This window comes from Muscardinus avellanarius, assembly GCF_963383645.1.
Source record: "Muscardinus avellanarius genome assembly, chromosome: 14".
In the NCBI taxonomy this organism is placed as follows: Eukaryota; Metazoa; Chordata; class Mammalia; order Rodentia; family Gliridae; genus Muscardinus; species Muscardinus avellanarius.
This window is the reverse complement of record NC_137800.1, coordinates 76,853,874-76,869,400: the sequence shown is the minus strand read 5'-3', so window position 1 is coordinate 76,869,400 and position 15,527 is coordinate 76,853,874.

Here is a 15,527-nt window from a genome sequence, read left to right as displayed (position 1 = left end):
GGGGTGGTCATTTGCTCGTTCTTTTCAGACTAGTCACAAAATACTAAAGCAGAGGTCTGTAAGAAAAGATTCCGAGTGCCTTGGTTGGGTTATTAATGAACAACATGTCAGCAATTAGAGGTGATATGACCAGGCTAGGCGTGTAAAAGAAAATATGGTTCATACCTGTCAACTGTTCCAAAACAGTTAGACTGCTAACTGTTTTGCTTTCAAAGGAAAAGTCAAATCAATGCTGGCTGATTTGAGAAAAAAAGACACTTCTTGAATTCCTTTACTTTCTTTAAATCTACAAACAAACAAAGGCAATGCAAAAGCTCAAATTAGAGGTGCATTTTAATTTTGCCTTAAATAATTAAATTCATAATTTATTCTTTCTTCTTAATAAATGATTTAGCCTAGAAGGGGGACCATTTAAGGCTTGCCTAGCATTGGAAATAATGTAGAAATAATATAGTGCTCAAAAATCAGTCATGGTTCTTAGGAGCTGCATGACCCTGGGCAAGATGCTTATACTTTTTTTAAGCTTTAGTTTCTTCATATGTCAAAATGGAATCAATATCTATTTTCAGGGTTATCAAAAAGATTAAATGAGTTATGTCCAATTGCTTAGCATAGCTCCTGACACATATTAGATTCAAGTAATATCTCTTCTAAGGATTAAATATTTAGATGGATTTCATCTATCACAGAAAAACTAAAAAGTAAAAATAACTCCAGCTTTTTAAATATTTTAAACTTATAATTTTTCCAATTTCAAAAGTAAGCTATTTTCTCATAAAAATAAAAATAAAAATATGAGCTTTCACAACAAAAAGATTTTTATCCACAATCTTACTACCTACCCTATTGAATATTTATCTATTGAAAGCATGCTACATGTATTATATAGTCCTTTAAAGATATATTATGTATTTGTACACATAATTAAAACAGACAAGCCCCTTAAGGAGGGTCTTCTAAAATCAGCTTTTCAAATGAGAGGGACACAATTAGGATCTGTCTTTATTTTTTTCTTCTTTGAATGTAGCCTATTGGCATTATTACTAGAAATTCTAGGCACGTATAATTTTTATTGGTCGCATATTCCATTTACTATATGTGTGTAATAGAAACATGTGGGGTATTTTCAATGTTTTGCTATTGACATTCACACGAAGATAAATGTTTTCACATATTTTCAAAAATTTCCAAGTATTTTCTATAAAGGAATTTTTAGGGCATATGAGTATGAATATTTTCAAAATATTTGAAACATTGCCAAACTGCTTTTCTATAGAACTGGGTCAATTTAAATACCATTCGTGGCACGAGAGACTTAGCTTTGCCTCGGCCTATTCAGCAAGTATTGTGAGCCATTCTTGCTTCTGCTCCTGAGACCCCTTTGGGGGCATATTCCCACCTTTCTAGAACTCTTTATGCTTAACAAAAAAGTTTTGTGAAAGTGAACATGGTATTTTTGCTGCATAATTTTTACTTGTTTCTTGTGGTTGAATGCTTTGAATTGTTTATTCACACTTTGTGCCCTTTGGCTACTGGGAACTTCATGTTTTCTTATCCATTTCCCTGTGCCGACCCTATAGAAAAGGAAAATACTGGGTCAGATTTACTATGAATATTTTTTACTTTACATTTTTCTTTTCTGTATTGAGGAATGAACTCAAGGGAATTTTGCTTCTGAGGTACACCCCTAGCCCCCCTTTTTTATTTTGAGACTGGGTCTTGCTAAGTTGCTGAGGGTCTTGGTTATTTGCTGAAACCTATCCATAAACTTGTGATTCTTCTGTTTGAGCTTCCCAAATACTCAGATTATAGATATGAGCCACCACACCAAACACTTTTGTTGTATTTATTCTTTTCTTGTGTATTTTTTTTCTCCCAAGGTTATCCCTTAAGAGAAGGTCCTGGGACTATTAATTTATTTTTCTTTTGAAAAATTTGCCACTTGGGGAATTTTCATGCTGTATCTAAAAAGTGTCCTTTTTTTTTTCTGTGACTCCAGTTGGGGGAACGGAGTCATAGAATGGGAGAAAAAGATTACAGTTACATGCCTATTTCAAACATGATGAAAACGATCTGTAAGGGTTTTTTTTTCTTTCTTTATTTTAACCAAATGCCAATGAAATTTTATTGTGTGGTTTCAAGGTTTGGAGAGAATAGAAAGAGTTGTTGACAACAAAATGGAATGCTAAAATCAGCAGGTTTCTCAACAGATGGGACCAACAGTTATATAAGGAGCTTTTTGAGACAAGAAGCAGTAAAGTAAGTGGCAGCATCTACCCAGGACCTGGCTCCTCACAAACATTTTTTTCCAGTTTGCATTTATCTGAGGCTGCCTACCACAGATCTAACTGAAGCTGGCCCTGGGGATCTGGGAGCAGTAAAAGAGAGATGAATGGTTTTGAATGAAAAGAAATCTACAAGCACGTGGTTCTTCCCTATGCTAACAGAAAAACAGTAGGAACAAGTCTTTCTTAGCTTATGGTCTCACTTAAGCTATCTCAACATTCTCTGCAGCAAATTCTGTGACAAACATGGTTGGCTACAAACACAGATTTCCATAAGAAAAATGCTGTTCTGAGTCAATTCTCTACTTTGACTTTTTGTTTTCAAACCTTAATTCTAGAGAAGGGTAGAAATAAAACCAGAAATCCTATCCTTCTCAACCCTGTGCTTATAATAAGTTATCAAGCCATGAATTTTATTTATTTATTTATTTATTTATTTATTTATTTATTTATTTATTTATTTATTTATTTATTGGTGGTACTGGGGTTCCTGGAAGCCCTTCTACCTCCGGGCTACACTCCCAGACCTATTTTATATTTTTGAAACAGGGTCTCTTAAACCAGCGTGGCTGGCTACGAACCTGCGCGATCCTCCTGTCTCCGCCTCCCAGGCACGGGGATTACAAGCGCGCGCCACCACGCCTGGCCCTTAAGCCATGAATTCTGCATGTAAATATGCTGAGCAAAAAGAGTTACTTGGAGACCACACTTAGCTGCAAGGAGTGTGTATATAGGAGGCATCGAAACAGTAGGATGAAAATATTAAATCAGTGTGGGAATGGACCACGAGCATCACCCATGGCATGCATCTAGCAGAGAGGAACACTTGTTAACTAATATGTGTAACTGGTAATTCATTTGTGATTAACATCAAGTCCTGAAGGGACTTTCTGTGAGGCAACCATTCATGATATAAAAAAAGCTTTCGCCGGGCGTGGTGGCGCACGCTTGTAATCCCCACGCTTGGGAGGCGGAGACAGGAGGATCGCGCAGGTTCGAAGCCAGCCGCGCTGGTATAAGAGACCCTGTTTCAAAAATATAAAATAGGTCTGGGAGTGTAGCCCGGAGGTAGAAGGGCTTCCAGGAACCCCAGTACCACCACCCCCCCCCAAAAAAAAGCTTTCTCAATAAGATGAAGTAGAAGGGAACTTCTTTGACATTATAAAGGGCATCTACAAACTACCCATGGCCAACATCATACTTAGGATCATGTCCATGGAACATCTGATAAAATCTACAGGAAAGATTCCAGAACTAATAAGTGGAGATGGTGGGAGAAGGTCAGTTCAGTGCCTGTTTACCATGCTAAAGACTTTGGGATTCTGTTTATAAGTGATGGGAGCCCTGGAATACTTGTGGACCAAGAACGGAGGGGGCTGATAATCATTTGAGAAAGTTTCCTCTAGCAGATAAGTGAAGATCCATCTGTCTCTGTTGGGGGACAGAGAGAACAAACGAGAGGATTTGCAATAGTTAGAGGGAGACATGATTTGGGGCTGAGGGATAATGGGATGGATAGGGAACCAAGAGTGGATCCGAGGCTCATTTAAGAGGTAGAAATGTCAAAACAGAATGACTTTGAGAGTGAGGGAGTAAGAAGAGTCAAGGATGACGTGCAAAGGTGTTAAGGCATTGCTTGAAACCAAATTAGCATCAGTGCTTCTGAGTCATTTAAAAACATCGCAAGAGGAAAATGGCACTTGACACCAAGCAAGGAAACAACACAAATCCAATTCACATCTTTCCTGAATGAGATAAAATGCATTTTTTTGGCCACAGACATGCAGAATAGGATTATATTTTGTTTGTACTATTATATTTGTATATTATATTTGTTTGTACTAAGTGATGGTTTTCCTGATTTTGAGTTTTTATATCATCTTTAGGGTGTCTGTACATTTCTGTACAGTCATCGAAAATTGTTTAAGTTTTGAAAGATTGCATTCTATGAAGAAGATCTGCCAACTGGTGATAATAAGGTTTCCCTCATTAGATCATTGAGCAAGGAATTGTAGGGTATAACTCACTCTAGAACCAAAGCTAGTTTTTTAAAAAAAATATTAAGATCCATAGCAGCCTAAATTCTGAACATAATAGTTTCACATTTTGACCTTTTTCTTTTTGCACTTCCAATTCCTTCGTGTCAAATGTGAAATATTAGCAGTGTAGGAAGAGACTTTTGGGTGAAAAATGCCTTTGCTTCCAGGGAAGCTTGCTGGTTTTCCTTTTGATGCCTTCTCATTTGGGAGTCGATATTAGGCCTTCTTGTTCTGTGGCTATTATTATTATTTTTTTGGTGTGTGGGGGAGAATACAAATAGAAGCCAAGAGTATATTTTAAAAATTGAAGAGCATGAAGACATCACAGCCTGAGTTGGCCATAAAGATTTACAATTACATTTCCATCACAAAGACCCTGGCCCCTCATATTTGGCCATGACCATTTATGTTTTGATTTCTAGTTCTTTGGCGGGACAACACCCCAATTAGACAGATGAGCATTCTGTTCTGATTTTGGAGCCCACCCTTGCTGGCCTGGGTTACTCCGGGACTCCTATGGCTATTCTCTGCTCAACTGCACTGTGGTAGTTATAATCTTGCTGTCCATGAATTCTTTTTTTATTTTTTTGGTACGGCTGGATCTTGAATTCAGGGACATCCTACCTCTGAGCTACACCCCTAGCCTTAATTTAGTTTTTTTTTTTTATTAATTTGGAAAAAGGGTCTCGCCAAGTTGCTAAGAGCCTTGTTAGTTTGCTGAGGCTGGCTTCGAACCTATGATCCTCCCGTTTCAGCTTCCCAAGTATTGGGATTACAGGATTGTGCCATCACGCCCTGCCTCCATGAATTCTTAGCATATAAAAAATCTATCCAGGTTAATAGACTAATGGTAATTTAACTTTGAATATGTCTGAATTACCTAGATTACAACCAGGATTTTCTCTGAATTCTCTAGGTCCTTGCCTCTGAATACTTCTCACTCTGTGCTAGGTGGATTGAGCGGTGATGGTGGGGGTGGGGAGCTGTTAGGAATTCCTTCTTCTCAAGCCCAGCAACTGGGTCAGACTATCTCCTTTAGCCTCCCGGTAGCAAACAGTATTCTTCTTTAAAATACCACCCTGAAGTCATCGCACCAAATAAAATTATCTTCTTTTGAATAGAATTGTGAAAGTTGAGCTGTTGCAGCAGATTCTGACTTGCATGGCACAAGGGATCCATTTGCATTTAGAACTCATATGTTGCTAACACCGCCTACAGCTTACCCTTGCACAGTTAGTTGTATCTTCTGCTGTCTGGAGGGTCACCGAAGATCTCCAGTGAAAGAAATACAAAAGGAGAAATGGCCGGACTTCCTGCCGCTTGCAAGGAAGAACAGCCACGATCACAAACAGGGCTCCCCCTGTATTTTAAGCCATTTCCAAGAAGGGGGAAAAATTAAAAGTGACACCACCGCGGACAGATTTTCCTTTCATCAAGCTAAGAGCTGCATTTCATTACTTTAAAAATCCTCCTCCATTTAAACAACACTAAATGCTTCCTGGTCTGGATATATAAAATTATTGGATGGCCACTGCCGGCCATTCATCTGAGACCCTGATGTGCCACAGTCGATTTTTAAGAACTACTCTGCCACTTAATGTGACAAACACCCAGCCTTGCCGTTTAAGGGATCTTTGAGAAAGGCCATCCCCACATGAAATGAATTTAACAGCAGCAATTTATCATTTTGCCCTTCCTTTGCTGGGGAGAGAAAAAAAATGCTAGTGATTTCTTTTGACTTAAACTGGGCATTCAAAAAGCTGTTTTTATTAATGAATCATATTAAGCCACTAGTGAAAGGCTCCCTGACTCTGTTTAAATAACAGGCTATGATTCCTCTCCCCTCAAGCTCCCCCCCACCCCCCATTTGGCTCCGCTGCTATTAATTGAGGAGTTTCTTTGTTTCTTTCCTAATGAAGCTAACAGAACACATCTGTCAGGTGCCTGTATTCTTTGCCTGTCTATAGTATGTAATAGACCAGCTGGAGGCTATAATGCTACACAATACCCCTGGCCGTTACAGCAACTATTTATTCCTGGGCTTTTCCTCCGAAAGGGATTTGAAAAAAAAAAAAGTCTGAAATTTGGGCCTAATTGCTATTTACCCAGCGATAGACACCTGTTCTAGCCGAGACATTGGCTCATGAATCCCACACCTGAGACCTTAGGGAGAGTAGAGGGGAAATTTCCAGCAGCTGCCAGTCCATTTAGATATAGAGAGCTTTAACTTGCCGGGTTTGTGTGTTTATATGTATATGCATATATTTTAAAAATACTGTATGCTTAGTATGCACACCCATAACCAGAGGGCATATATTAAAAGCTGTGTACTATTATTTCACGGTCAATTGCTTATCTGAAGGCTACATGCGTACTGGCATACAGCTACAACTGTGATCGCTTTAAAAATAATGCAGTGAGGCTGAATTCAGTATCAGTAACAGGCATGTGTCCTTCAAAATGTCCATTATAGGCCCCTTGGGGGAAAATGGTTTCTTAGGATGGATCTAAGGGGAAAAAAATCAATCAAATATATTTTATTGGAAAGATTCAACTTTGTTTTAGCCATATTCTTTGCCAAATAGCTACAACTTTGTTCTTTTGACAATATTGAACTTGCTTTTCCTTTCTGCTCTTGATCTGAGTAGTACTGTCTTTTGTTTCTTTATTTTTTGAAGTTAATAATGATATTTGTCTTGCTGGGCGTGGTGGCGCACGCTTGTAATCCCCGCGCTTGGGAGGCGGAGACAGGAGGATCGCACTGGTTCGAAGCCAGCTTTGCTGGTTTAAAAGACCCTGTTTCCAAATAAATAAAAATATAAAAATAGGTCTAGGAGTGTAACCTGGAGGTAGAAGGGTTTCCAGGAACCCCAGTACCACCACCACCAAAAAAAAAAAAAGAATATTTATCTTTGATTTCTTGGTTTGCTTTATAATGCCTCTTCTGTTCATAAATACTCAAGAAAAAAGGCCCATGGCCATGATAACTGTAGGAAAAAAAATACAAAAGCCAGCAGGTATTTAATAATGGAAGCCTTATGTAACATAAGTTCCACTATTACCTAATGCTAAGTTTAGTTAGAAATTCAAGTTTGTTAAAATGCTCTTAGTTCACCAAAATATTGCCTTGCACTTGTAAAAGAATGACAGTTATAGGAATATATCTGTGTGTACACACACAGGTTAGCGTGCACGCACCTGTGTGTATTCCCTCATTTCACAACTCTGATTCCATTACCTCTTTACTGCTTAAGGCAATATATATATAATATATTATATATATATATTAATATATTATATATAATATTATATATATATATATATTATATATATATATATATGGAGAATGGGAATAGATGGATTTAGCAGAAGCTAAAACAGAAATAAAACAATATTGTGCTATTATTATCTGACCTTTAATCACAATTTTATCTGGCCTTTAATCTCAAGACAGTCCTGCTACAGAAGGGCTAATGTGGGGGTTGGGCTGGGGCTTAGAGGCTTAGATGAAGAAGGTGCAGAGAGACAAGTCTTTTTTATTGCATTTCACATATAATCATATATATATGCATACACGTTTATATATGTATGCATATGTGTCTATATATTTTTTTCCTAGGGAGTAGGACTTCTGAGTCTTTTGATGGATACACCACTGGTATTGCTGGAAAAGCCTCCCATTTACTTACTGTTCTGAGAAATTTGGCCTTTCTGAGCAAATCAAATAAATGACACCTAATTTGTTATCAAGCTAGAAAATCATTATTTCTCCCAAATGACTTATGAACTGCATCCCATACTGGTGTGAGAATTCACAAAATAAAAGGATGAGAGAAAATGTCAATGAAATGCAAAAACACATGTCACAAATGAAATAAAAATTATCTGAGGGATAGTAAGCTCATGTGCATGTTCTGAGTATACACATGCATACACACGCTCATGTGCGAGCGCGCGCGCGCGCACACACACACACACACACACACACACACACACTGGTTAAGATATTCCCTTTGGTCCCATCTGAAGCCAGAGATGACCGAAGAGTCAGAGCCTCAGGAGAGAGCGGGATGACAGGAGAGAGATGGACAGTACTCACATACAAATGAGCGCTTTGCCTCAGGGCTCACACAGTTGGATAGAGAGCTGATGCCGGAGACAGAAATTCATTTCCCATGAGAAAGGAGAGAAGTGCGCAGGGAACTCAGGGTCACGCCAGAACAGGTGATAATGAAATTAGAGTTAATGAAGGTTGGAAGAAACCAAGGCCAGATGGGTGGGTGAAACCGTTATCTGAGATGCATGCTCGAGCCACGCGGTCTGTCTCAGTCTGGGAGAAAACAATTGCTGGAAGCGCATGGTAGAAAAGTCCTGGGAAACATAAGAGTCCTGTTGCCCTCTCCGAAGCAGGCCACCTCTTTTCTGTGTTACAAGATGGTAAAGGGAAACAATTCCAGGGGATAGATGATGTGACCGAGGGCCAGATAGATAGCGTCCCCAAGCCTCAGTTTTCTCTCTGGTAAAATAGGAATAAAAATACCTACCTTCTTGAGAAAATTAAATGAAAACCTACTTGTAGAATGCCTAATGCAGCTATACAGAGTGGGTGTCAAATACATGGTTAACATATTTTTATTAGCAATTAGAACATTCTTATAAACCATCAGCAAAAGCTACACCAAATGGCCTATCCACACAACTGCCCATTTTCTAGAACCCTAATAGGGACTCTGCTACATCAGAAAAATGAATCTGAAATATATCTTGCTGTTCCTACTAGGAGAAAAATCTGCAGTATATTAGAAAAGATAAATATTTGTTAGAAGGATATATTACACAAAATAATTTTTAAGAGTGTTTCTGTTGTGGCAGGGATCCGCGTTGACACTCTAAGGAAGTAGAGTTTGAACTTGAGATAGCTCAGCTACCTTTTCCTCCTCAAATACCCTGTTCACGATGCCACCCAGTTCTCCAAAGAGTGAAGGGTTTTGTAGATTGTTTTATTCATCTGTCCTGGAGCACAATTTTCTGAGCCCAAAGGGGCAGGGAATGACAGTGCATATTAAAATGGGGCCACTCAAAATCTTCTGAATCCTCTCCTTATCTTGCACACATTCCACACAGAATCCTACCTTCTTGGGTAGATGCCAGAGGGCCCATCACCAGACTCCCTGGAAGTGAAGATTCAGGTGCACGACCTGAGTCCTGCCAATCAGACACACACACAACTGGTGTCAAGAAGGAGTGATCTCTCAGCAAGTGTGGGGCAAAGAAAATAAGGATTTTGGTGTTGGCGGTGGCAGAGTTTCTCGCATTCAGATCTGAGTTCAGTATTGCCAAATACATTTACAGAAGGTTTCAATATCAAATACTCCTTTGGTGTGGTTGAGTACCTGTGTGGACTAGTTCTCTGACTATCTTGAGAGTTCTAGAGAGCTCCCTAATAGTTTTAATAAAGTCTTTTTCTGTTTCCGTTAGCTGGAGTGGATTCAGTCATTTGCCATTAAGAATCTTGGCCATCACAAAGATATTGCATGTTTTCTAGTATGATTAAAAGTGATAGAAAAGCCAAGCATGATGGTGGTAGATGTCTGTAATCCCAGTGCTTGGGGGGCTGAGACAAGAGGGTTGTAGGTTTGAGGCTAACCTCGGCAACTTAGCAAGACCCTGTTTCTAAATAGATAGGTAGGTAGGTAGATAGGACTGGGGATGTAACTCAGAAGTATAATGCTCCTGGGTCCAATCTCCTGTACAAAGAAAAAAATCTTAATATACTCTGTTTAACACTTCATATCAAAAGGTTGCATAAGACAAGTCTCTACTTAAGATTTTATGCTGGCCGGGCGTGGTGGCGCACGCTTGTAATCCCAGCATTTGGGAGGCTGAGACCGGAGGATCGCAGTTCGCAGACAGCCTCAGCTACTTAGTGAGGCCCTCCGCAACTTAGTGAGACCCTGTTTCAAAATAAAGAATATAAAAACAGGGCTGGGGTGTAGCTTGGAGGTTGAATGCCCCTGGGTTTCATCCCCAGACCTGAAAAAAAAATAATAAAATAAAATAAAGAGACTAAAACTAGGGGTGGGAGTATAGCTCAGAGGTAGAATGTCCCTGGGTTCCATCCCCAGTACTACAAAAAAAAAAAAAAAAAGATTTAATGCTGAACATGTGAATCTATCAGAAATGCAGATAAAAAGACATGGCAACTTGAGAACCTACCTTTGCTACCTAAGAGGAAGAAGGAAGCTGGCCGTGGTGGTGCACGCTTGTCATCCCAGTTACTTGGGAGGCTGACACAGGAGGATCCCAGGTTTGCAGACAGCCTCAGCTACTTATTGAGGCCTTTAGCAACTCAGTGAGATCCTGTTTAAAAATAAAAAATAAAAAATAGCATAGCTAGAAGGTAGAATGCCCCTGGGTTCCATCCCCAGTACCTGGAAAAAATAAAGGAAGAAGGGAAGGAAAAGATAGAAAATTGAAGGCTGACATTTTCCAGGTGTGAGTGAGGCTCTGAAGCATCCTCCACTCAGATTCTGCCCTTTCTGGTCTCTAGACAGTATCCCAGCCGTCTTTGCACTGTGAGGTTAAAGATGGGTGAGATGCGTGTGGTGACCATGACCTCTACTCCTTCCTAGAAGGACAGTTCTTTTCTGCCAGTTTAGCTGCCCACCAGGTTGGCATCTGCCTGGAGCTCTTGGTGTGCTCTGGCCGTCCTGACAGCTCTCACATAATCTCTTCAGACCATAGTGCCTTGTGCTTCTCTCCCAGTGCTACCTAGAGTGAGGCATGGTTGACAGCAGTAGCTCCTTGGTCCTTGTCTGTTATCCATTTGGATTCATCAATCCCATAGGGAACGTGGGCTGGCACATTTAAGGAAGCAAGAGGAGTTGCTTCCCTACCTCATGCTGCACACATTTTACTAAGATGTAAAAAAAAGTCATCAGATAACCAATTCTATTTCCATACCATGCAGTGTTTATGTTGCATGTTACTCATCACAGTTAAAAGTTAAAGTTCAGTTATGAACTTTAATATTGGTCTATTATGTCTTACTATATCCTAATTATGACATTATGCAATGAACCTAAATGATTTCTCATACTGAACGGATCCTTCCAACATCTACTTGGATGTGATTCTCCATTTGCAAAGCTTCTTCTTAAGGATGTCCTTTGTCTCGGGTCCCAAGCTCATCTTTTATCTATTTAATGTCAAAATAGCCGAAAGGTGACTTTTAATATTAGTTTTTTAATGGCACGACATCAAAAGCTTTTGTAGTGCCCAGATACATTAAATTCACGCCACCTTCTCATTGATGCAACTTTGGGAAAAAGAGAAAGACTATTCAGTTTGTTGCAATAAAGCTACTTTAAGAATCTAGACAGTCTGTAATTAATTACTCTCCATTTTTCTCAATTTTAGTTGTGATATTGTTTTCTGTTTGTATCTGTAAACTTTTAAATTTATGAATATGAGTGTGTGTGTAAACTTTTAGCGTTTGATATGTCTTTTTCCGATACTTTTAATGAAGATTAAATTTTTATTTCCTGGTAATAATAAATTGGGTGAGAAGTAAATATAATCCCAAGTTAGGGTCCTGCAGGCAAACATAATTTTGTTTCAATGCATGCAGTGTATTTTTTCTTGTACAATTTGATTTGTAGTGGAGCTCTTGGGTTGGTTCCAGGTGAAAAATAGAATCTGGCATTGAAGAAAAAACTTTTACTGATGACTAACTTTTAAAAAATATTATTACTGACTAGAAGAGTTGATCTCTTGATTCTAGGTAACCATTCTTTGCTTGAAACACATTGTAATTTTCATCCCTGAGTAGTTGTGAAGGGTTTTTTTTTTTTTTTTTTTTTTTTTTTTTACCAGTTAAACACAGCATAAATTTTCTGGAACTGAATTAAAGCTCAATAAACTAGGAAAAATAGTTGTACCAAAACGCAATTAAAACTTTTTATAGTGTTTCTTCTTTCTCTTCCTTTTTGGTAACTCCCATTTGAGTTTCTTAGTAACCTGTTCCAAATGGATTGTAATTAGGTGATGGCTTGTATGGTATTGAAAGGGAAAAATTCAGAGTAGAAAAAAAGATATGTAAAAAGAGGTAAAGATAACCTTGAATATCCCAAGCCACTGCATAATGACAAAATATGCTATTAAGGTCAGTCTACAAAAATATATAATGCAATGTAAACAGTATACTGCAATGTAGTCATCCATGTGCAAATTAGCAAGAAGGTTTTTAAGATTTTTCTTGTGCAACAATTGTTTATTGAGCACCTACTTTGTGTCTGGTCACGTGGAGGATCTCCTAAATTATATATCATACTAGTGCCCATGAAAAGTCTGTGACCCTGTTACACCTTTCAAAGATTCTCAAGCAATCGACCATATCTGTGCTGCTTCCAATATGCCCAAGAAATGAGCCACAGGGAATCCCATAGGAATTAGGAAAGATTACACACTAATTTCTGAGGCTACTGAGGACCCCAATACGATGTGAAATGACGTTGAGGGTATGTTACACGGTTCCTTCCCTCCCTCGTTTGGAGGTGGCGCCCCTGCCTGTGACCTGTACCAGTGTCTAGTAAGGGATCTGTCAGGACCAGATAATTCTGACATTTAACATTTGTTGCTTCCTTTTCTATATCTTATCGGTGGAATAATGGTATAGACTCAAGTACCCGGGCTTCACATAACCCAACAAAGGACAAACTGAAAGGCGTAATCCCTAATTCCAGCAACCTTCCAGTCAATAAGCAAACAGAAGGAAGAGGTGTGTGGGAACCTTCCTTTTGGAGGAAGGGCATGTCTAAGCTTGGGTCTGATGAATGAGTGAATGTGTCCTGGGCTGTGGGGAGGAGGGCAGGGACAGTCCCCTAATGGAGAGGTGGGCTGATCTGAGGAGGTGCAGGAGGTTTACTAGGCATCAACCCAGGATGTGAGGCCAGAAGATGTAAGGTAGGCTGGAGAGGAGCAGTTCACTGTGGGTTTCAGCAGCCGTGTGTGACCAGTTTTGCAGTGGAAATACTTTGAAGGATTCTAAAAAGGACTATGACAAATTCAGGTCAACACATCCCAAAACCTCACCCATCAGATTTGCAGTTTAGATACCTCTCAAGGATGCCAAGAGAATCTAGGGTGAAATGCTCAAAGCTCAGGTAACGTTGAGGAGGCTTGGGGATTAAATACCAAGGACAGATTCAAACAACAAATGCTGATTTGTGGCCAGTTGTACAGAAGAGAAAATACTATATAATATTAAAAATCATAGTTTATAGAATCAGTTAAACTAAAAATTTAAGTCACAATCACTGAGTTTAATAGTGTATTAGACAGCTTTCCATGACTGTAATGAAATGCTTGAGATACTTATAACAAGAAAGGGTCTATTTTTATTTATTTATTTTTTGGTGGTACTGGAGATGGAACCCTTCTACCTCCGGGCTATACTCCTGGACCCATTTTATATTTAATTTGAAAACAGGGTCTCTAAAGCCAGCAAGGCTGGCTTCGAACCTGCACAGTCCTCCTGTCTCCGCTTCCCAAGCGCAGGGATTACAAGCGTGAGCCACCACGCCTGGCAGAAAAGGTCTGTTTTGATTTAACATTTTGGAGGTTCCAGATCAAGATTGGGAAGATCAGTTATTTGAGATGTGTGGTGAGATAAACATCATGGGAGGCACACATAATGGAATAATACAGCTCATTTAAGCTCAACACAGATGCTCTCTAGTTCAATCTATTTTTCTCTAAGTGACATATTTTTATTCTTCTTTTTGGATGAATAAAACTCTATTGTGTGTATACCACATTTTCTTTGTTCATCCATCTATTGAAAGACCACCTAGGCTGGTTCCATAATTTGGCTATTGTGAATTACACTGCTATAAACGTAGGTATCAATGTATCACTATAGTATACAATTAATTATTTTGGAAAAATACTACAAGTTGTAGAACTGGATCATATGGTATTCCATTCATAGTCTTTTGAGAAAACTCCATAGTGATTGTACTAATTTACAATCCCATCAGTAGTGTATAAGTATTCCCTTTTCTTCACATTCTTTTTTAAAAATTTTTTTATTGGTGCACTGTTTTTATACATCATAATGGGATAAAAACTTGTGTAGACATACATGCACACATCACCCAGTTAGCCCCTACCCAATCCCCACCCTATTCCCTCCCCATCCCTCCTTCCCATGCTTGGCTTAGTGGTTGACATCTAATATTATAGCAATTTATCCAAGATTAACAATGATAATCTCACGTAATAGATTCATTTTTCTGATATCAAACTTTTGATCACTTAGAGATAACATTTCAGTATTTCTTTTTGCTTTCTTACCAGAGGATATTTTTTTCTTTTTTTTAAGGTAAAACTATCGTACATTTATTTTTTTTCTGAAAAAATCTATCCTAACATGAAATATGAACTCTAAATACCCAAAACAATCTCAAAAAGAACAAAGCTAGAAGGTGTACATTTTCTGATTTCAAACCTTATAGAGCTACAATAATTGAAACAGTGTAGTACTGTTATAAAGGCAGATATATAAACCAGTGGAGTAAAATAAAAAACCTAGAAATACATTTTTCCATATATGGCCAAGTTATTTTACCAGAATGTATTATCACTTGTCTTCCTGATCATTGTCATTCTGATTGGAGTGAGAGAAAAATCTCAAGGTAGTTTTGACTTGCATTTCTCTGATGGCTAATGACACTGAACATTTTGCCATACATGTACTGACCATTTGTACTTTTTCTTTTGAGAAATGTCTATTTCGTTTCTTTGCCCATTTAGTAAATATTTAGTTTGCTTTTTCTTGGCTGTTGAGTACTTTCTGTATATTAGTCCTTTGTTGGAAGAGTATCTGGCAGAGAGTTCTTCCATTCTGTAGGCTGTACCTCCACACCTCTGATTCCTTTGCTCTGCTGAAGCTTTTTAATTTGATGCTATTCCATTTATTTCTCCGTGTGCGTTAGGAGTTCTATGAGCGAAGCCAGTGCCTGTGCCCCTATGTTGGAGTGTTGACCCAAAGTTTTCTTCTACTAAAGTATCTGATCTAATTTTTAGATTTCTGATTCTTTTTGAGTTGACTCTTGTGCAGAGTGAGAGATAGTGATCTAGTATCATTCTTATATTTATGAATATTCAGTTTTGCCAGCACCATTTGTTTAAAAGGTTGTCT